Source organism: Phascolarctos cinereus, unplaced genomic scaffold (assembly GCF_003287225.1).
Source record: "Phascolarctos cinereus isolate Bilbo 61053 unplaced genomic scaffold, phaCin_HiC Scaffold_3;HRSCAF=262, whole genome shotgun sequence".
NCBI classification, from domain to species: domain Eukaryota; kingdom Metazoa; phylum Chordata; class Mammalia; order Diprotodontia; family Phascolarctidae; genus Phascolarctos; species Phascolarctos cinereus.
The window spans coordinates 22,516,884-22,539,993 of record NW_027555736.1 but is presented as its reverse complement, the minus strand read 5'-3'; the positions used below and the strand labels follow the sequence as shown (position 1 = coordinate 22,539,993).

General features: G+C 45.5%; 1 protein-coding gene across 3 annotated transcripts in view; it reads left to right on the top strand.

Moving 5' to 3' along the window:
• Positions 1-23,110, top strand: part of RHOBTB1 (Rho related BTB domain containing 1) — a 197,479-nt gene that overhangs the window by 96,662 nt on the left and 77,707 nt on the right. The window contains exon 1 of one of the 3 annotated variants that reach the window (XM_020998186.2): positions 5,442-5,544. The exons of 1 other annotated variant lie outside the window; for it this stretch is intronic. The gene's annotated coding sequence lies outside the window, so the exon portion shown is untranslated. Of the gene's footprint in view, positions 1-5,441; positions 5,545-5,572; positions 5,899-23,110 lie in introns of those variants that run through there. One more of the 3 variants, XM_020998182.2, reaches the window with a different exon arrangement.

The following is a 23,110-nucleotide window of genomic DNA, read 5'->3' as shown; positions in this document are numbered from 1 at the left end:
CAAAAGGGAGAAGCTGAATGTTTCAAGGGGACTTCCTTTGGTAAAACAAAGAATCCTTTATAAATCATTTTCCTCTCCAGATACATCTGTTTTGTAAGGTCAGGTTGTGATGCACCAGTATTTCTTTAAGTGGGTACACGTATTTATCTTGGCCTCCCTTCTAGGGCTGAAGGAAGGAGATCAAAGACAAAGACTAGCCTGCCTGCCTTCCCTAGAAGTAGTGCCTGGCAGTGTAATTGGAAGGAATACTTTCTGCTTAGATGATAAAGACTGAATGATGGCAGAATGGGAAGAATAAGGATTTTTTTTGAGAAATTTTGAGGTCACTAGAAAACAACAAAAATACAAACAACCTTCACCCACACAAATAATCCCCCCAATACACACCAAGATGGTAGATGCGCAGTGTTAAAGAACACTGAATTTTAAATCCAGATTTCTGCTTCTTACTACTAAACTTGTGGACACTTTTTTTGTTTTGTTTTGCTTTTTGGTTAGGCTGGACCCTGCCTGAATGAATTCAACTCAAATCTTCTAGCCAGAGAAAAAGTTTATTAGTATAAATCACATAGGCCAGGTGACACCCATCAGGACAAGTAAGTGAGCATGAGCAAAGCTCAGCCTTTGGAGCAAGAGAGATTCTCAGCATTTGAATGGGGGCCAGGGTGGATCTTATATACACTAAAGTAACTTTGGGTGGCCAGTGAAGAGGGCTGGGAAAAGAGTCTAGGTGAGAATTCAGATTGGAAGGTCTGAGAGATTGAATAGACAATGGGACTAGATAATGAAGGCAGAAGTTTGAAAGGCATCTGCATAAGATGAAAAGGTCGTGCTAGGGCTTTCAAAGGGAAATAAGGGGAGTCAATAAGGAACCTAAAAGTTTAAGGATTTTCTGGGATCTGTAGACAAGGGAGCTGGAGAGGGGCAAAGGGGCATCTGAATAAGATCAAAAGGGAGGGATAAGGCTTTCAAAGGGAGATGAGGAGCTGGGGCCTATAGACAAGTGGGAGCCAGATTCCCTTTGGGTCAAGGGGAAAAGATCTGGGCTTGGGCCCACACCCCATCAACACAGCTTGTAAATGTCAAGTGTTTGAGGCCAGATCCTGTGGATACTTTTGCCAAATCCCTTAACCTTTCTACTCTTCAGTTTCCTTAAAACAAAGCTTTGATTTCTGAGATTTCTTTCACCTCTAAATCTGTGAAACTAGGTAAGGCTGAGGTTTCAGCCTAGAGAAAAGAAGTCTTAGTCTAGAATATAATAGAAGCACCCAGAACATCTTTTTTGCAAATGAAACTTCCCGTAAAATATACTTCATCTGATCAAAAATCAGAGATCATTACCCAGATGTTACATTTACTTTTAGTAGTCAGCTAGAGAATGGCAATTAATGCAAAACAGAAGTATTTATTTAATAAAACAGTGCATAGCAAGAGAAAAGTACCAATTGAATATTCCTTTTCAACCTGGACACACTTTCCCCACAAATCACTCTTCATCGATGGAAAGAGTGGACCAACCTAGGAAATACATTGAAGGGTTGTCCATATTGTATAGGAAGTACATATATCATTCTTCATCCATGCAGAGATAGATATGTGTATGTGTGTTATCTAACATTGGTTCTTAAAAGTGTAGGTACACTTGCAAATGTCCCAAAACCCTTCTGGGAGGGCTCTAAAGTAAAAACTCTTTTTAATAACAATACTAAGATGTTTTAATTTCTAGAACAGTGAATGCATATATATATATATATACCTCACAAAAATAAAGATTTCACTGATTTTTAAGTCTAAAGGGGAATGGTTCTAGGACCAAAAAGGGTTATGAACCATTGGCCTAGAATGGGGAGGGAGGGGAGCAAACAGAGACATAAGGATGTAGGCTAAAAGCACATACATGGAGGAAAAATACCCCCTTTCACTGCTTCCCCTATTCCCCCTCAGGGTGGCTGCTCCCCTTATTTGTTTCATAAGACAAGTAGGCTTTTCTGACCAGTGTTTTTTTGTTTGTTTGTTTTTTGCTCTTTGCTAAGCAATCATGTTAAGTGACTTACCCAGGGTCACACGACTAGTAAGTGTCCAGTGTTGTATGTCTGAGATCGGATTTGAACTCAGGTCCTCCTGACTCCAAGGCCACAGCTTTATCCCCTGCCCCTAGCTGCCCCGGACCAGTGTTCTGATGGTCCCTCAGACTCTTAGTATGCGTAATGTTTCTCTCCTTGGGACATGTAGTTTGAGTGTAGCAACATTTTCAATGTATCCAGCAGGTTTCACTTCTTCCCCCATAAGAGATATGGCCTTTCTCTTCTCTTAACTTATAGAGTCTCTTACAGAAGCTATGATTCAGCTGTTTTAGTGAGAGCACTATAGTTCACCCAGTGTTAGATTAGGGGAAAATACTTAGCTTTTCACTTTTCATAAGAAGAAAAAATCTAGGAACTGACAGTTTTTAACTCTTCAGCTTTTTCCCCTCCAAAAGAATTCTTTCCTTCAGAGGCCAAGTTTTTTTTTAGAATAAAGAACACCAATCAGTTACATTAACCTGTCTTTTAACCTACCATGTCTGGGGACCTTGTATTGAAGTCCCAGACAATTATCTCTTAGGGTTAGAAATAACTTCCAACTCTTATATAACCCTTTAAATGTGTATCCTTTGCCTTTGCCCATTTCAGGAGTGTGGGAAGATCTACTAAAAAACAAACACACAAGAGATTTGTTGGTCCCAACATTTTTATGAACACCACCACTGTCTTGTCCTTGTGAATAGGGATTGTTTCATTCTTTGCATTTGTAGCTCAGTGCTTCTGAGACACAGTGTTGCAGCACACAGGAGAGAGAGAGATTAATTCTAAATACTTGTTGAATGGAATACTCTGATGCAAATGAAAGGGAGCAGAGAATAGTCAAGAACCAAAAATCCCAAGTAGAACAATTAACCCTCCAGCCAATCCTGTGAGCCATGATATCCCTGACTTTATGACTTCTATTGGGCCAGCAGCAAGAACAGGAACACTTGTTTTGTTTGCCTGAGAGGACTAATGTAGGAGGCCTGAGAGGGCATGTGTAGGAACAGCAAGAAGTTGAAGAGTTTGTAGACTATAAGGCAAAATGTAAGGGAAAATGTCTTATCAATTTGAAATAACCAAGAAGTAGAATGGGAGAGGCCTCAGGAAACTGGGGATTCCCTCTCACTGAAAGTCTTAATGGTAAGGATGAAGCTACCTGGTGGTTAGGGAGGATTCTTGGATTTGATCAGATAGGAGATTCTGTAAATATTTGTGTATGTACCTCCCCACCCCCACCCAAAGTTACATATTATATACTGGCCAATTAGAATTGAAGTCATGGAACGAGGCAATATCAAACAAGCAGCAGGAAAGTTATTAAATACCTATGAGAGAGACAGACAGACATAGAGACAGACTTCCACCTCACTGGTGGATGAGAACATTTGTTTCATCGGCCCCAAAGGTGGCTGAAGCACATGGAGTGCTTAGGGCTGGGTCACACCTTGAAGACACCAAGTTCATCCATTGCATTGCAGGCCTTTGCTAATCATCTCGACTTTTGTCCTGCCTCTGGACTTCAGCGACTAAGGAAGAGGGTGAACCTGATGTTTTTGTGAAACTCCGCTTCACTTAAATTCAATTCACAAGCAAGTGACGTCATTGGTCCTATTTGAAAACAAAGGACAAGCAAAAACAGATCTAAGGGGTGTGTGTGTGTGTGTGTGTGTGTGTGTGTGTGTGTGTGTGTGTGTAAGTAACTGTACCTCATAAGCTCTGGGGGTACAAAAAGTAAAGCCATCTCTTCCCAAAAAGAGGTGACATTCTAATGGGGGATACAACATTATGAATATATAATAAATGCAGAGAAGCTTCAAAGGGAAAGTTCTAGTGTGCCTGGAAGATGAGGTTTTCCAGAGAAGATGGTGCTTAAACTTCTAATCCCTGGTTTCCCTCCCAGTTCAAGCACTAGCTGCAATGGAGGAACAGCCTTGTCTCTGTCTCTGTGGGGAGAGGTGGGCAGAAATATGGGCCGATGTCCTTTGTGAAACAACTAGTAGGCCAATGTGACTGGATCTTAGAGGAAGTTGAAGGGATAAAATGCAAGAAGAGTAAAAAGGGAGGAAGGGTCGAGGCTGTAAGGGCTTGAGATGTCAGACCTCGGAGGAGCCCAGATCAAGTCCCAAGACAGCCCGTTATGTTACAGATGAAGAAACCAGAGCCTCCTGAGGCTTGGTAATTTGAGGAAGGCTACTGAAAGCCAGGGAACATGGCCTTCCCTTTAATTTAGCATGATCAGTTTTTGGCTTCCTTGATTAGTTAAAATGCCTTTTACCGAGACCTAAGACGACAGATGTGCAAACCCGACACTGTAACCTCCTGATCAGCATGGGCTCTGGGTGCTTAGTTACTTTCTAACAAAGCTTCATAAGGCATATCCCATAGAAAAGTAACACAAGGGACTGGCCTTGGCCTCAGATATCTTACCGTGTCTAACCAAATCATGGCCTTCAGAGAGGAATGGGGTTAGCCGCCAGAAATGACCCTTTCCACCATGAGGAGCAATAAATTGTTGGGAAAATTAACCTATTACCTGCCAAAGTTTGATATTCTTACGTAGCTCCCTGCATCAAATGAGCAGTGTTCAGAAAGTTAGAAAACTTGTGCTCAAAGTCCCAGTTGACACCCTTCTTGGGATTCAATGGGATTGAGAGGAGGAAGGGGCCTTATGGGCCACAGATGGGTTCAGAAAAACAACAGACTGCCTTGACCTACATTCCCTCCCCATGATCGAGAAGTCGGGAGAGGCAAGAAGGGGGGGGCATTGGGGAAGGAAGGAGGACGGGTTGCCCCGTCTTGCCCCCCCTCCCCCCTCCCCCGCCCTCTACAGAGGGGCTTGGGCTGCAGTGGGGAGCACCTTTGAAGGAAAAGCTGGATGAAGGGAGGCACAGCCTGGCCCCGCTGCTAGGCCGGAATACGGGTGGGGGGCTCCCGCGGGTGAACTTTCGGAGCCGTTCACGGGGCGGGGACCACGTGGAATTGTGCCGGGAGACCAAGAGTCGTGCCCCAGGGGAGGGGCGGGGCAGTCCCCCGAGCAAGGAAGTCGGGCCCTCCTCGGAGATCTCCGGGGGGCCGTGGACGTTCGGGGCAAGTGTCAGTGCTGGGAGGGGGCGGGGTGGGGCCCTCCGCCCCCTGGGCTCGGCCGGTCAGCGCGCGCGCAGCCCCGGGCCAGGCCCGGCCACCAGGCCCTATTTTCATGAATGAAATCCAATGCGTGCCTATAAATAGCCGCGAAGGCTGCTCACGTCACAGTGGGAGCCGTGGCCGTCGCCGCCGCCCACTGCCTCCTCCCGCCTCCTCCCGCCCCCCCTCCTCCCGCCTCCTCCCCGCCCCCTCCTCCACCACCTCCCCATCCTCCGCCCCCTCCCCACCCCCAGCCAGCGCAGCCGCCCGGGCGGGGCGGGAGGGCAGCAGGGCCGGGCCGGGCCGAAGCCCTTCGGGACCGGACCGGACGGGACAGGGCGCGTCGAGCCAGCGGGTGAGCGTGCGCCCCGCTGCAGCCTCCCCAGCCGCGGGCGGCAGGAAGCCAGCCGGGCGGGCCGGCGGGCAGGGGAGGGGCGGGCGTGCCATGCTGCCGCCGCTGCTGCTGCCGCTACTGCCGCCGCCTTTGTGCAAAGTTGGGCAGCGGCTGGCGGGCAGCGGCAGCGCGCGGCGCCCCGTGCGCCCCCGGGCCCCGAGCTGTGGCTGCTAGAGCTCACGTCCCCGCCCCCCCGGCCCCTGCCCGCTGCCAGCCAGCCGGCCCTCCCTCCGACCCGCCGCCGCAGACCACCGAGCGCCGCCCCCAGCTCCAGGGCTCCCGGGCTCCCGGGCTGCCAGGCTCCCGGGCTCCAGGGTAGGTTCTGTGTTGTGAGTCCGCTATTGTCCCAAACTTCCGGAGCAGCCGCGGCTTCCTCGCTGGCCGGTACCCCGGACTCCCTCCTTTAGGGGCAGCGCCGTCTGCGGTGGCGATGACCGTGCCCCTGCAGACAAAGGGAAGTGACAGCTGTGCCCACAGCCCCCCTTCCCCACAGCAGGGGTCCCCACTTGGCTCGAGGAGGACCCCCCCAACAGGTTGCACTGCCCTCTTCCCCCGCCCCCCTCCCACATACACCCTGCTCTTCAAAGGCAGGGCTTCCCAAAACCCCCCAAAATGGGGCTGGTTCTTCCCCGTGCCCCGAATGACAAAGGGCTGTGCTCTGGCACGCCCCGGGCACTCGGGAGGCATGGATGCAGGAGAAACCATCTCTGATCGAACTTGGCACCCTCAGGATAGTTTACCAATCAGCCCAGAGTTTGGTGCTCCCCCACCCCCCCCTTCCTGCCTGTCTCTGTGGAGTCTGTTGTGGGTTGCTGTGACAACAGCTGAGGGGCTGATACCATGCATGAGGGGCTTGGAGATCCCACATACCTGGTCCCGGTCCTCAGAACTCTTGGAGGGGGCTAGCCAGGGAAAGATACGAGGATGGGAGGGCTTTCCACCGCAGGAGACCTGAAAGGAAGGGGGAGGGGAGGAATTTTAAGCATTCCAATAAATTGCTCTGTTGGCTGGGCTGTTTCCATCCCTTGCGATATCAAACATCTCAGTGCTGAGAAATGTCAATATTTGGACTTGAGCAAACCAGAAAGTTGGAGCAGGAGAGTCAAGCAAAGGGTCCAGGACTTGGCTTGGCTCAAGTGCGCCCAAGCTGTGCATTTGGAGCTGACTGTAAACATCTGCTCAAGTTTGATCCAGCCACTGTCCAGGGCAGATCTAGGAAGGGAGGCCCAGAGAACAGCCCTGCCTGGGACTCCTCCACCTCATCTCCTCCTAGGGAGCTCTCTCTGGGTTCTCCTGGGGCCTCCAGTTAAGTGTCAGTCAACAAACATTCAGCACCTACTATGTGCCAGGCACTGTGCTGATCTCTGGAGATGCAAAACCAGCCACTGCTTTTAAAACACTCCTGATCCAGTGGGGGAGATAACAGTGCAAAGACCTATGTACCTACAAGATATGCAGGGGAGATACTCAGCTTCAACCTGCCCTGGCTGGCTCACTCAGCACCCCTGGCTGCTGTGCTTGCCAGGCCCCTGAGCTCCTCAGTCATGCTTTAACTTTTTCTTCTTTATTTTGTTCCTGTTTTCACTTCTGAAGCTTATCTGTTCTGGAAAAGATCAGGCTTCTTCATTTTTGCCAAATATCATCCACCTGCCTTCCCCCAGATAGGGGAGAATGAGTCAATATAGGTTCCTTGGATTTTGTCTGGGCAAGCTTCTGGCTCACTGAGACACTGTGTTTACAAATACTTGTCAGAAACAAGGAGTTACTTCTAACTCCTAAAACTTCTCAGAGGCCTATGGGAATCAGTAGCTGTTAGACAGTGAACAGAGCTGAGCATTTTTCAGCGTAAACAGAGACAGCAAGCCAGGCAACACACCTCCACAGGTGAATGAATGAGTGAGTGAGTGAGCTGGGCCATTGTTGTCTCCAAAGGAAAGAAAACCCCTGCTTCTCTTCTGATTTCTCTTAACCTCGTCTGGGCAGATGAAATGTGAACTGAGTTTAATTTGGGAATGGGCCTGTGCTCTGTGTGGCATCAGGAAACCTTTCCACAGTCACTCCGTGCTCCTTGGGGGATATCTACTCCAACCCCTTCAGTTTACAGAGGGGTAAACTGAGCCCCAGAAAGAGGAAATAACTTGTCCAAGTCATGAAGATGATGGAGGTGGGATTCAAACCAGATTCTCTAACTGCAAATCTAATAATCTTCCTGCTCTAATCATGTGGAATAAAGGCTGCAGAGATTGAGAGGCAAACTTGGCAAACTGGCCTTAGAGTCAGGAAGACAGCAGTGGGGTAGCCATGCACAAAGCACTGTCTGATGCTTTGGTTCCTCTGAAAAATAGGCACTACCACATTGGCACAAGGTCTCTTGGTCATTTGGCAAACTTTAAAGGATATGAATGTTATTAGAGTTCTACACCAGCATGTGAGACCAGGAACTCCATCCATCAACGTGCATGCGTTAAGCACCTACTGTATGCCAGACAATAAAACATAGTGGGTTTTGAGCTGAACTAGATCTTGTTTTTCAATTGTGTCAGACTCCTTGTGACTCTGTATGATATTTTCTTGGCAAAAATACCACTGGAGGGCTTTACTATTTCTTTCTCTAGTGGATTAAGGCAAACGGAGATCAAAGTGACTTGCCCAGGGTCACACAGCTAGTGAGTGTCTGCGACCAGATTTGAACTCCGGTCTTCCAGATCCAGCACTCTATCCACTGAGCTATCTAGTTGCCTCTCAAAGAAACCTTAGGAGTTATCTAGTTCAATCTCCTCCTTTTTTTTTTTAATAGTATTTAATTTTTTCCAATTATATGTAGAGATAGTTTTCAACATTCACTTTTATAAGATTTTTTTAGTTCAAAAGCTTTTTCTCCCTTCCTCCATTCCCCATTTCCCCCTCCCCAAGACAGCAAACAATCTGATATAGATAATACATGTACAATCATATTCAACCTATTTACACATTAGTCATATTGTGAAAGAAGAGTCAGAACAAAAGGAAAAAAAAAACAAGAGAAAGAAAAAACAAACTAAAAAAGGGTGAAAATAGTCTGCTTTGATCTGCATTCAGCCTCCATAGTTCTTTCTCTGGATGTGGATAGCATTTTCCATCCTGAATCTTTTGGCACTGTCTTGGATCATTGTATTGCTGAGAAGAGTCAAGTCTGTCCAAGCTGATCATCGCACAATGTTGCTGTTACTGTGTACAGTGTTCTCCTGGTTCTGCTCACTTCACTCAGCATCAGTTCATGTAAGTCTTCCCAGGTTTTTGTGAAATCTGCCTGCTCATCATTCATCATCATCACGATAGTATTCCATGACATTGATATACCACAACTTGTTTAGCCATTCCCCAGTTGATGGGCATTCCCTAGATTTCCAACTCTTTGCTGCCATAAAAAGAGCTGCTATAAATATTTTTGTGCATCAAATGTATCATTTCCCCTTTTTTATGATCTCTTTGGGATACAGATCTAGTAGTGGAATTGCTGGATCAAAGGGTATGTACAATCTTATAGCTCTTTGGGCACAGTTCCAAATTGCTCTCCAGAATGGTTGGATCAGTTCATAACTCCACCAACAATACGTTAATGTTCCAATTTCCCCACATCTTCTCCAACACCCATCATTTCCCTTTTCTATCATATTTGCCAATCTGATAGGTGTGAGGCAGTACCTCAGAGTTGTTTTAATTTGCATTTCTCTAATCAATAGTGATTTAGAGCATTTTTTTCATATGTCTATAGATACCTTTAATTTCTTCATCTGAAAACTTCCTGTTCATATCCTTTGACCATTTATCAATTGGGGAATGACTTGTATTCTTACAAATTTGACATGGTTCTCTATATATTTGAGAAATGAGGCCTTTATCAGAAACACTGGCAATAAAAATTATATCCCAGCTTTCTGCTTTCCTTCTAATCTTGGTTACATTGGCTTTGTTTGTGCAAAAGCTTTTTAATTTAACGTAATCAAAATTATCCATTTTGCATTTCATAATGTTCTCTATCTCTTTTTGGGCATAAATTCTTCCCTTCTCCATAGATATGGCAGGTGAACTATAACTTGCTCTCTTAATTTGCTTATGGTAAGCACCCTTTATGTCTAAATCATATACCCATTTTGACCTTATCTTGCCATATAGTGTAAGATGTTGGTCTATGCCTTTTTTCCAGTTTTCCCAGCAATTTTTATCAGATAGTGGGTTCTTATCATAGACGCTGGAGTCTTTTGGATTTATCAAACAGTAGATTACTATAGTCATTGACTACTGCATCCTGTATACCTAACCCATTCCACTGAGCCACCACTCCATTTCTCAGCCAATACCGAACAGTCTTGATGCTGCCACTTTATAATATAGTTTTAGATCTGGTAGTTAGGCCACCTTCCTTTGCATTTTTTTTCATTCATTGCCTTGATGTTCTTGACCTTTTATTCTTTTAGATGAATTTTGTGATTGTTTTTTTCTAGCTCTATAAAATAATTCTTTGGTAGTTTGATTGGTAGCACACTGAATAAGTAAACTGATTTAAGAAGAATTGTCATTTTCATTATATTAGCTCAGCCTATCCATGCACAATTGGTCATTTGTGTGAAAGGCGCTTTGTAATTGTGTTCATATAGTTCCTAGGTAGACTCCCAAGCAGTTGATGTTGTCTAAAGCTATTTCCCCTCCTTTTTTAGTAGAAGAAACAGCCCCAGATAGGTGAAGTGAATTCTTTTCAAGTTGTTGATATTCAGGTTTTTTTCAGGTGTGGTCAACTCTTTGTGACCCCATGTGGGGTTTTCTTGTCAAAGATACTGGAGTGCTTTGCCATTTCTTTCTCCAGCTCATTTTACAGATGGGCAAACTGAAACAAACAGAGTGAAGTGACTTGCCCAGTGTCCCAGGGTCACATAACTAGTAAGTGTCTGAAGCCAGATTTGAACTCAAGGTCACACAGCAAATAAAAAAGAGAGTTGAGATTTGAACTCACTTCCTCTGATTCTAAATCTAGTACTTTCCACTTTGATGAACTTACTGCTTGTACTTTGCCCAGGTTTTGCATCCAAAGGCCCTTCTCTAACCCTGAGACTTTCCCCCCCCAATTTATTTATTTATTTGGTTGTTTGTTTATGCATTCATTCATTCATTCATTCATTATTATTTTTTTTTGGTTAGGCGATTGAGGTTAAGTGACTTGCCCAAGGTCACACAGCTAGTAACTATTAAGTGTCTGAGGCTGGATTTGAACTCAGGTCCTTCTGACTCCAAGGCCAGAGCTCTATTCACTGTGCCGCCTAGCTGCCCCACCTCCCCTGATTTAAAGGGACACTTTGGAACACATACAGTATTGGGTGATGGAGCAGATGTGTACAGTAGGACCCTAGTGAATTGAGTGTGGTACGACTCCTTCAGGGTATAACACAGATGACCTGCGGTAGCTGGGTAAGTCTGGGAGGCCCCCATCATCTGCTTGATAAAATGCCATCTAAGAACCCATTTTCTAGGCAAAGCAGCTGTTTTAAACAGTGAATCCAGTGTGGAGAGTCAGAACATCGGCACACATTGCCATGGCCCTTCAGTGTACCAGGCAACCCTAAGAGGAAATACAGAGGACGTGCCAGTCTCCATCAGTGGGGATGGTTACCCTCTCCAGGTGAGATCACAGCTCTGGAAAAAGGGGGAACAGAAATCCAGCATTCTGACTCCCTAATCTCAGCCAGAACTCGTGGTGTGAGCTGGGAATCACTGGACTCCAGGCCTAGCCCCACCACTGCTGCCACTTCTGTGTGACTTTAGACAAGTCACTTGATCTCCCTAGGCCTCAGTTTCCCCATCTGTAAAGTGAAATGAGCTGGCCTACCCATTGAGATGCCTTCCAGTGCCGTATCTATGGTGTCAACATGTGCTTTTCACTTTGTTTTCTGCCCTCGGTTTTCCAAGTGTTTATTTTTTTTGTCATCCCAAGGTATACAGAGTAGACATGTATAAACTATAAATTGTTACCTATCAATCTCCGAACATACCAGACAAAAGCAAAATACATGCAGCACAGACTAGTGGGAAGAGCTCGAAAGAGCAGACCTTGTTAGGAAGGCCTAGGTTCAAGTTCTACCCTCGACTCATACTGGCTTTGTGGCCCTGGGCAAGACTCTCCTGTTTGGGGACGTTACTGTCAGAGACTCAGGTGTAGAGCCGGCCTCAGTTGGTTGCTCCTCGCCCAGATTTCCTGACACCTACTAGGCCCCCCAAAAAGGAACAAATGCAGTTTCAGGCAGGGCCCTCAGCAAAGGAATGGTGAGTGGCTGCCCTGTGAGGGAGGCAGAGCCCCTACTTGGTGCTCTCTGTGGGCTAGGGCTTGGGGAGTTCCTTTGCTTTGATGTAGGGAATGCCAGCTGGGAGCAGCGTTCACTCCTTTGCTCTGGGCAGAGCAGGTCAGTACCTCCAGGCAAACCCATGCCCTGAGAAATTTGGCTTTGTTATGGTTTTGTTTCTTATCCTGTACTTTGTGTGTAACCCAAAGTTTTGGAGCAGACCTGTATTCAGGCCAGGACACTAGATCGTGTAGTCAGATAAAGAAGGGTCTTGGATACCAATGTTGTTCATCTCTCTCTTTTGACAGATGAGGAAACTGAAGGGCTTTCTTGTTCAGTTGTGTGCAACTCTTTGTGACGCCATTTGGAGTGTTCTTGGCAAAGATACTTTGCCATGTCCTTCTCCAGCTCATTTTACAGATGAGGAAACTGAGGCAAACAGGTTAAGTGACTTGGCTAAGGTCCCATAGCTAGTAATTGTCTGAGGCTGGATTTGAATTCAGTCTTCCAGACTCCAGAGCCGGTGCTCTATCCTCTTAACCACCTCCCTACTTCATTCTAACAATACATCAGCTACAAATTTAAGCTCCTGTTTCTGTCTGGTGTGTTATTTTGCATGTGTCCGATGAGAATTCTTTTCAATCTCAAGTCTTATAGAAGTTACCCAATTCATATATGTGGCATGCAAGGGAGAGTGAATCTCTTTACCTGAGAGTTAAGGTCAAAGCTTAAGAGGCAGATGGTTTTTTGATGTTTACTGACTGTGTTGACCTTGGACCAAGTCATTTTAACCTCCTGGAGGTCAAGGCCTCAGTTTCCTTGTCTATAACATGAAGGGGGTTGGCCTAGGTGCCCCTGAGGGGCCTCTGAATCTCCTGTGATCCTAATCTGTGATTCAGCCCAGAGCTGGGATCTGGTGTAAAGATCACTGAACTTTGAATCGATGGAACTGGACTTGAATCTTTGCTCAGCAACTTGTTATCTAGAGGCCCCGAGGCAATTTACTACTTTTCTGGGCCTCAGTTTCTTCCTATGAAAAATTAGAAGGTGGGACTAGATAATTTCTGTGGGTCACTGAAGCTTGGAATCAGTGGCCTTTCCTAACTTTGTATATCGATCATAAACTGGATGTTGGTTGCAGCTCAGTCATTTTTCAGTGCTGTCTGGCTCTTCCTGACCCCATTTGGAGTTTTCTTGGCAAAGACACCAGAGTGGTTGGCTGTTTCCTTCTCCAGCTCATTTTACAGGTGAGGAAACGGAGACAAACAGGGTTAAAGTGACTTGCCCAGGGTCACACAGCTAGTAAGTGTCTGAGGCCAGATTTGAACTCAGGGAGACGAATCCTTCTGTCTCCAGGCTGGAGCACCCAATCCACTGTTCCTCCTAGCTGCAACTAAACTGAATGTGCCTGATTTCTTTCTCAAACCCCTTAGTGTAAGATGATCATGGTGGCTGGCCATTGTACTTTGTTTCTCATGGAGGGTGACGTACTTTAAACTTAGCCTGTAAGCTTAGCCCCAGAACAAATGCCCTGGAACTTGATGTACTAGATATAAGTACCAGTTTGCACTCTGGTATGAAAAGAAAGCAAAAGATAGAATACAATGAAATGAAAGGAAGAGCAAACTTCAGCATAACACCACATCTGAGCTTGAAGCAGCCTTCTCCCAAGTTGTTTTTGCCACCTCAGTGAAATTCCTTGGCTGTCATTTTCATGGCTGTTCTGGACATCTCAACAGCATTTTAAATGGACTCCATCATTCCAGCATTAAGAGCCAGCCACTTAGCCCTCCCTATCAGCTTGTGTTCACTTCTTGCTCTGGAAAGTATCACATCTCCTTCAACTTATCCTTTTTCATGGGGAAAGAGAGCCATTTTATTCTTTGGAGATGGCCCCTCGAGACCCTCTAAATCAATCCCTGGGCCAAAAGTCCTTCTTAATTCCCTGCAGGCTTTGGGGCAGTTACACCTCCTGGAGGCTTCTTTGTTCACTCCAGGACTAGGTACTGGCAGCTTCCTGAAAGCTGGTGCTGGAGAATCGAGGTTTGACTGCATTTCTTTTGGTCACATTCTACACACCAATAATTCAGCAATGAGGGGGAACAATTCAGTAAGTCAGTTAGGTATAGGACACGACACTGACCCATAAAAAGAACTTTTTAATAATTGTCACCCCACCAAAGACTGTAGGTCAGTAAGTCAGTTAAAAACCATTGAGGGAGGACCCACTCCCTGCTGAGCACTGGAGAGGAGGAACAAGGAAGACATAAGCCAGAATTGAGGTATGGTAGAAGGAATCTAGGCTTTAGAGCAGGAGGACCTGCATTGTATCTCATCTCTGTCATTTTTTACTTGACATGTGATCTTGGGAAAGTCATATTTCCCCATCCTGGGCCTCAGTTTCCTCATCTATAAAATGAGGAGGTTGGACAGATGGCCTCTGAAGTGCCTGCCAGCCCTACACCATAATCTTGTATTCTTCGTTCTCTGGTCCTGAAGTGCCTACAGTCTGGAAGGAGAAGGAGCTAGTGAAAATGGATTAGAACAATGAGCCGGGTTAGTGCCAAAGCTCCCTGGGCAACTAATGTGATCCCCTGTTATGAGGCAGAGATAAGAAAGGCTGGAGGAGCTCAGGCTGTTCCATTCTTTTGCACTTTGGTGGTATCCTGTGGACGGATGTGAAGAAATGTCAAATAATTAGTGTCTATGCGGATTTCTAACATCATCTGAGTGAACATTTGAGGGGAATATGGTTACCTCAATTCCTATCACAACCAGACAAGGAGAGATCCTGCTCCTCACCAGCTATAGCTGTAGCCTGGCCTGTTGGAAAGCGTGTTGGAGTCAGGAGAAATCTGGGTTCAAATCCTACCCCTGGCCTTCATCCCCATGTAGGTGGGAGTGGGTGGAAGGCCTGGATTCAAACCCACCTGTAGCACTTACTTGCTGTGTTTGACCACTTCCAAGACACCTTAATGCCTGTGCACCTCAGTTTCCTGCGTTATAAACAGGAAGCATTGATGAATGGGAGCGGTGGTGGCCATAAACTTGGAATTAGTGCAAAAATGAGCTCAGATCTTGTCCCTAATATTTCCTATTTGTCGATCAATAAACATTGATTCATCTGCTAAATGCTAGGCACTGTGCTAAGCACATCAGGGATTCCAAAGGAGGCAAAAGCCAGCCCCTGCCCTCAAGGAGCTCACAGTCTAGTGGGAAAGACAACACACATGTCTATACAATTTCTATTCAGGAAAAATAGGAAATGATTAAGAGAAGGAGGACAGGAGAATTAAGAGGTGGGGAAGGCTTCTGGAAAGGTGGAAGTGTAGTTGGGATTTAAAGGAAGCCAGGGAAGGGGGGTGGGGAGAGAGAGAGAGAGAGAGAGAGAGAGAGAGAGAGAGAGAGAGAGAGAGAGAGAGAGAGAGAGAGAGAGAGAGAGAGTGAGAGAGAGTGTTCAGGCATGGAGGATAGCCAAAGAAAATGTCCAGAGCTGAGAGGTGGAGTGTCTTGTAGCAGCCAGGAGGTCAGTGCCTCTGAATCACAGAGTATATGATAGGGAGGGAGTACAGTATAAGAAGAATGGAAAGAGATGACAGCACTAGTCAAAGGGTCCTAGGCAAGCAGTCCTTTACCTTTCTTGAGCCTAAATTTGCTCATTTGGAAAATGTGGATATTAAATCCTATAGTGATCTGCTTCACAGAACTTGAATGAAGTTCAAATGAGATCTTGTGTATAAAGTGTTTTGCAAACACTGTGATGATGAGGAGGAGGAGGAGGAGAAGGAGAATTTCATTCTTATCTTCCTGTACACTCAGTGGCATTCAGTACTGAGACAAGTAACTATCATAGCTTTCTTGCTAGCGTATTATTTTATATTTAACACTTATTGGATGATTGCACAGGTGGATGAAGTCACTGCTTTTTTGTGAATGAACAAAAGTGACAGAGTATGAACCAACCTTCTATTGGCTCACTGAAAGCATCCTCTGCAGAGCTCTCATAGCTGACATAGTGATGGGAATGATATATATGCCTTATCCTATTAACCCATGTTTTTTATTTCTTCTCTTTAGAGTTAGGTCTTTATATTTTGAGATTATGAATCTTTGGTGGGGTGACATTTATTAAAAAATTATTTTATGGGTCAGCGTTGCGTCCAGAATGGTGGACAGCAATGGTTTTGACTATGATGATGGCCCAATTCCAGTACAGTCTTTGGTTAGACTCCCAAGGATAAGATCTGTCTTGGAAAAAATGGCAGCCTTCTGATTGTCTAATTCTAGCCACTGGTTGAGGGCTCTCTAGGTATTGGGAAGAGGCTTAATTTCTGCAGCCCACAGGAACATGTTTCACAGTAGTCCAAGTCCGAGTACTCCAAGTTCTGATTCCTAGTGGTAATGGCCTAGACCTAGATTGCCATTACAAACTCCTCCTTCCCCATAAACGACTCTGTATGATTCAGCCATTTGCTTAATGCTTCTCTGTCAACATAGCATTAGCCGAGTTCATGGCCATCACCCATGGAAGGCCACACTTGGGTCTTCACAAGCTCCATCCAGAGGTAAACCACTTGTGACAGATCCAGTGGTATAAGCCAGTTGGCAGTCTTTGCTGTTGCTTGGTGAAGGGATGTCCACTTGTTCCAAAATAATCTCTCTTAAGCTTTTAACCTGTTTATCTCTATCAATCCCTTTCCTCCTCTTTGACCAGGAAATTTATTCAACTTTGCATAGATGCCCAGGGGAATAGGTCCTGTATTTCATTGCTAACATATGGGGTTCTGTTAAGGTACTTTCCAAATCTGTCCTTAGCAAATTTATAATCCTGGAAGTGTAGGTTAAGAAATTATTATTATTATTATTATTATTATTATTATTGTTGTTGTTGTTATTATTTCCAGTCATCCCAGACTAAAGAGGACCAAAGAGGCCTGTCATAACCACATTTATACTCCCTTGCATTACCACAGAAGCTAGAGATTTTCCAGTAAACAATAGCATGACATAAAGAAGAATGGGAGAACCCAAGTTTCTGTTAGGAACCATAGTTTTCCTTAAGATGAGAATTTTGTGCATGTGTGTGTGTGTGTGTGTGTGTGTGTGTGTGTGTGTGTGTGTCCTAATTAAACTTTGCAAATAGGTCACACCCAAAGATGGAACATCACCTTCTTAGCTTTGAGCTGTATTGAGGCCATATCTTTGCAATCTATTTTTTTAATTAAGGAAATAAACAGTAGGTGCTATTAGTCCCCATTATAAAAATAGCTAACATTTCAATAACACTTCACATTTTGTAAAGTACTTTATAGACTTAATCTGACTTGACCCTCAAAACAGCTCTGTGAGAGGCAGAAGTATCAATATCCCCATTTTATACATGAAGAAACTGAGGATCAGATGATACCCCTCTCACTTGGTTCTCCATACCTATCTGACTGCTCCTTCTCTGTCTCCTTTGCAGGATCCTCATCCAGGTCACACTCTCTAACCATAGATGTCCCTTGGGGCTCTGTCCTGGGTCCTCTTCTCTTCTCCCTCTACTGCTTCACTTGGTGAGCTCATCAGCTCCCATGGATTCAATTATCCCTTCTGTGCTGATGTTTCTCCCTCTATTTGTCCTGCCCCAACTTCTCTGCCAACCTCTAAGCTCACATCTCCAATTACCTTTCTAACATTGTAAACTGGATGTCCAGTAGACATCTTAGATTCAACATGTCCAAAATGGAACTCATTATCTTTCTCTCCCTTCCCCATCCTATCTTCCTTTTTACTGTTGAGGACAACAACGTCTCTTGGTCCCTCAGGGTCCCAATGTAGGGGTCATCCTAGACTCCTCACTCTCTCTCACCACCCCCCATATCCAACCTGTTAACCAAAACCTATCAATTGCATCTTTGCAGCATTTCTTGAATACACCACCTGCTTTCCAATATGCCTCCTCTCCTCTGACACTACCACTCCTATGGCCCAAACCCTCACCAGCTCACACCTAGATTATCACAATAAACTGCTGGGAGGTCTGTCTTCCTCAAGTGTTTGCCCACTCCAACCCATCCTCCATTTGGCCACCAAAGGGATTTTTCTAAAGTGCAGATCTGACTGTTACCCCACCTCCCCCACTCAATAAACTCTTTTTTTTTTTTTTGCTCCCTGTGACTTCCAGGAGCAAATACAAAGTGCTCTGTTTGGCCTTCAGAGTCCTTCCTAACCTACACCCCTCCTACCTTTCCAGTCTTCTTTTTCCTTACTCTGCACCACATAACACTGGCTGTTCCTTGAACAGGAGCCAGGAAGGCCCTCCTCACAGCTTGAACCTAGAGGCAGAATCTTTTGCTCTTGGGCTTCTGCCTTTCTCTTAGCCTACAAGCCTCTGCTTGCCTGGCCCTACGCTCTTTAGGACGGCTCCTCCGGGGAAGCCTGGACTTTGAATGCCTTTTTCTCTCAATATGCCTCTATAGCAAGTAAAAGCTCTCCAGACCACATCCTCTTATTATTCTTGTAACAAATTACCTCTGCAATGTCTGTATATTGGAGGACATTCATCATGAGAAGGCTATAATAATAATTGTCATACATAGCTTTAATTAACAAACAAGCATACATTAAGCACCTGCTTTCTCACAGGCCTTGTGACAAGATCTGGAGATATCAAAACAAATGGAACCATCCCTGCCCTCCAGAGGCATATAATATATTAGGGGAGAGACTGTATATGTAAATAAATATGGGGAAAATAACCATTTTAAAATAGAAGGAAATTGGAGAAGGTCACTCTAGACACTTGAGAGTGTGGATCAGGAAAGGTCACAGTCAGAGAAGTCGGTGCTTGGGCTGAGCTTTGAAAGAAAGTAGGGGTGCCAAGAAGTGGAGATGAGGATGGAATTAATTCCAGGAGGGGGTGGGGGAGCAGCAGGTATAAGGCCACAGAGGCAGGCTATGGGCTGTTTTAACCCTTTCTTGTCTGAGGAGCAACGAGAAGGTTCAGCGATGGGGATGAACTAGAGAGTGAGAAGGGGAGTAGGCCATGCTCAGGCTGGAAGGGCAGATTGGGGCTGGATTGTTTGACCCAGGGTACATTAGAGAGTCCTCAAGTGGAGGAGTGATGTGGTCAGACCTATGCTTTAGGAAAAGTTGTGTGGAGAATGAACTGGAATGAGAGACACACCAACTGAGAGTTGGTCCAGTAGTCCAGGCAAGAGGCGGTGAGGGCCTGCATGAGAGTGGCTCTGTGAAGGGAAAGAAGGGGCCGCATGCTGGGGGTGTTGTGGAGGTCAACAAGACAAGGCGGTGTGGAATGAGGGAGAGTCTCAACATACTGATTTCAAACCTAGGAAACCTGAAAAATGGTGGTGCCTTCAGCAGGAAAAGTGAATCTGGAAGTGGGATGTGCTTAAGGAGAATCATTTGGAGACCTGAAGCTCTTTAGCCTAAAGGTGATATGATCATTCTCTTCAGGTATTTGATGGGCTGTGGGAGGAAGAGAGAGGAGGCTTGTCCTGCTTGACCCTGGAGGGCAGAGCCAGGAGCCACTGGGCAGGGGGCAGGGAGTTGCAAAATGGAGGCTTGATTCCACAAACAACTTCTCAACAATCAGAGCTGTCCCAGAGTGGAGCAGGCTGCCCTGGAGGAAGCAGGGCTTCTCCATATATGGGACATCTGTAAGCAGGAGCTGGGTGATCACTCATCAGGGGCTCTCTGTTGGGTCTGGGGTGGACTAGACATCACCGAGATCACTTCCAGCTCTGAGATATCCTGTAATCGTGTGACTTGAGAGGCAGGATAGCCTCGTGCTGCTAGGTAGCATGGTGGTCAGAGTGCAGGACTGGGAGTCAGGAAGACTGGAGTTCAAATCCTGCTCCAGACACCTGCTTATCTCTATGATCCTGGGCAAGTCTCAGGCTCAGTTTCCTTATCTGTAAAATGGGGATTGTCAGCCAGACTGAACTGGCCTCCAACCTGTGGATGGCTGGCACCAGATGGAGCAGGCTAGAGACAGGTGAGTCAGGAATTAAACAGAAGTTTAATTTCAAAGTGAGGGAAACTGCTTGCAAGCAAGGAGGAGATTAGGCACACGTGCTGGGGCCCCGCCCTTAGCGGGAAGACCAGAGACAGTGGGGCTGAACCTTGATTTATATACTTGTGGCTAGACAAAGAGTTAAACAGTGTGGTGTAGCAACAGTTAGGAGGCACAACAGCAAGGCTGAGGCAAGGTTGTCTAGTGACAAAAAGTCCGTTCATAGCAGGGCTTATGTCCGGGTCTGGTGCAGCCCAAGCTCAGGGACCATCATTCTCAAAAGGTGAGCGCAAAGGAGTGTGGTTATGCCAAACTCTGGGCACAGCCTGCTTGCTGGGTCTGAGCTCTGGAAAACAGCATCTCCTCATATCTTGACAGGATAATAATAGTATCTCCCTCCCCAGGGTCAAATGAGATAGTATTCATAAAATGCTTTGCAAAACTTAAAATGTTGTAGAAATTCTAGCTGGTATTATTTTTACTATTGTATTATGCATAGAGCTTTGAACCTGGATTCAAGAGACTGGAATTTGATCCTACCTCTGATACATATTATTGTGTGACCACTGCTCTGAACCATCATAGTTTTCATCTTTCCAGGGGGGCTAGGAGTGCTTCTGTGCTTGTGTGTCTCACTTATGTCCTGTGTGCCTTGCTGGGAGGACAGGGCTTTGGAAACCATAAGGCAAGATAGAAATGTATGTCATTGCTGGTGTATGTGTGGCTTTCATGAAATCTGAAGGGCTACCTGGAGAGATTGCCAGCCACTTAGGACAGTGCTAGGGCCTGCTGCACTTATTCCTAGCCAATCATCATTTCAGGGGTCTGTGATTTCATCGGTATGGCTTCCCTCTCCACCAGTGTCTCCCCCCATTCAAAAAACAACCACATCATGTGTGACCTTAGTTGTTTGCATGTTGTCTCTCCCACTAGAAGGATGCAGGCTTCGTGAGGAGAGGGACTGGTTTTGCCTATTTTATACTCTCAGCACTTAGCATAGTGCTTGACACATAGTATGTGCTTAATAAATCCATTTTGACTTGACAGTGTCCAGAGTTGCCATGGTCAAAAAATACATCTCCCTGCAGACTGGTCAAATGGCTTCTGGAAATGAGCTAGTCTGGTACTCAAACGACACATGCCCTTCTCTTCCTTCTGTCCTTCCTTTGCCAAGCCCAGATTGATTCTTGTGGATCAGCAAAGGTTCCAGTTACTCACGACTTAGTCCAGAATTATGGCCTTTGAATCCAGATGGACATTGGCTCCACCACCACCACCGCCATGTTGGATTTGAAGGCTTAGAAGAAACATGCAGAAATGAGTAATCATAGGATTCCATTGGTGTAAAGGGATGGCCCGCCATATGCAGAAGCTTTTATTGTCATTCATCCAGAGCTGATCCTGCTGCTTTTCTTGGAAGTGAATATTTCACTGTTCACAGTCCTATCCAAGGAGCCATTCCTGAGGCTGTTATTCTTTGCACCCCCATGAAGCTTTGGGTCCTGCCAGAGGCAGCACACAATTGTAGAAGATCCCAAAGGATGTAGTGGCACGAGAATCAGACCAGCTGGAGGTTCACCTCTTTGGTCGTCATTTTCTTCTCTTTAAAATGGGTTCTAACATTGCCTGTGCTTAATTTTCCTTACCAGGCTGTGAGGTTCAAATGACAGAATGTGTCTCTGGTGGGCTTTGTAAGTCCTTTATGCTAGTAGAGAGGCAGTATGTGGAAGCTTGGAGTGAAGGACCTAGGTTCAAATCCCAGCCTTGCCCCTTTGTACCTGTGTAATCGTGAGCAGGTCACTTAATTTCCCTAGACCTCAGTTTCTTCATCTGTAAAGTGAGGGTCTTGGATAAGGTGATCTCTAAGGGACCTCTAAGCTCTAAATCTATGAACCTAGGAACTTTGATCATATCCTCTGTGTACATATAGGTATTTGTTTGTATCCACATCCCTATCTGTCTGTCTCCACAGAGAAGAGGAAGAAGGGCAGTGGTGAACAAATAACAATCTCTTATGTAGGTCACACTCTTCATTTCAAAGCATTTTCCTTGCCACAGACTGGGGAGGTAGATACTAGTAAGCATTAATATCCCCATTTTATAGATGAGCAAACTGAAATTCAAGAGAGCACGACTTGGAATTGGGAAGACTTGGGTCCAAATTCCCCTTTTAAATACCTTATTATTAGGGTGACTTTGGGCACATCCCTTAACCTCTCAGAGCTTCAATTTCCTCTTCCGTCAAATGGGAATCATCATGAGCCCTTCCCTCACTGGGTTGTTGTCAAATGTGTGAAAAGAACTTTACCAACAGCAAAGTGCTCTACAAAGGTCAGCATTGGTGGTGATGATAGATGATGTTACACAATAAATGTGCAAAATTGTAGCAAAATAAAATGTGCTGTCTTTTTTTGTGTGTATATCTCAGAAGAGCTATGGAGAGGACAGGTGCCAAAAACTTAGTAGTTGTGTGATTTTGGCTAAGTCCCATCTCTTCTTGGAACCTCAGTTTCCTCATCTTTAAAATGGAAGTAATAATGTTTATACTACCTACCTGACCACGTTGTTATAAAGAAAGTACTTGGTGAAACTCAAATGTTGTATAAATGTATTATTATTAGCCACTAAAAATTAATAATAATAATACCTAGAAAATAGCAATAGAGGAGTTTTCCCTTCATTGTCCCACTTTCATGAATTCCTTGCCATTCTGACCTTCATCTCAGATCACCAGAATCCAGCTTGAGCAGCCTGCCTGGTTGCCGTCCACTCAGAGCCAGCCCTGGGTGAGCCTGGGCCCAGCCCTACTCTGGGCAGTGCCTGTCTCTTGCATTGATGTAGAAGTATAAATTTGTAACAATTTCCCCTTTCACCCTCTGTCATCCGATAACTTGCCTGCCCCCCTCATTTTTGTCTCTGGGAAATGTTTTCCGACACTCTTCTCACCAGCTGCTGCCCTCACTCCAGTGCTGGGTGCCCAGCCTGGAAATTTTTAAACCTGCCCGCTGGCTGTGTCTGTCATCGGCTGCATTGTGGAAAGCAGCCGGGCCTCCTTTGCTTTCTCCTTCATCTTCCTCTGCTGCGAAACCTGAGAGGGGGCTACAGACTCTCTTTCAGTGGATTTCTGTTGTGACCACAAACCATGTTGCTTGGTGGAATAATGAGACTTCACATTCATCTCACGTTTTCACACTGGCAA